Raw genomic sequence first — 268 nt, forward strand, 5'->3', positions numbered from 1 at the left:
CACTGGTGGAAAAAAGGCCTTTAGTCGCGGTTGGCAACGGCCATTAGTCGCGGTTGCGCAACCGCGACTAATTAAGCGCGACTAAAGCCCCCCCCCCCTTTAGTCGCGGTTGCTTACGAACCGCGACTAACGGCCCGTCCACGTGGGCGCCAGGCGGCCGTCGTGGCGGAGGACCTTTAGTCGCGGTTCTTCTGGCCAACCGCGACTAAAGGACACCCGCAGGTTTAGGGTTTTAGCCCCTCCCCCTAAACCTCCCCCCCTAAACCTT

General features: G+C 60.8%; 1 protein-coding gene across 1 annotated transcript in view; it reads left to right on the forward strand.

Annotated features, from left to right (window-relative positions):
- LOC123184275 (anthranilate O-methyltransferase 2) overlaps window positions 1–268 on the forward strand; it is a 16,965-nt gene that overhangs the window by 1,203 nt on the left and 15,494 nt on the right. The window lies entirely within an intron of this gene.

The sequence above is a fragment of the Triticum aestivum genome, chromosome 2A, assembly GCF_018294505.1.
Source record: "Triticum aestivum cultivar Chinese Spring chromosome 2A, IWGSC CS RefSeq v2.1, whole genome shotgun sequence".
NCBI lineage: Eukaryota > Viridiplantae > Streptophyta > Magnoliopsida > Poales > Poaceae > Triticum > Triticum aestivum.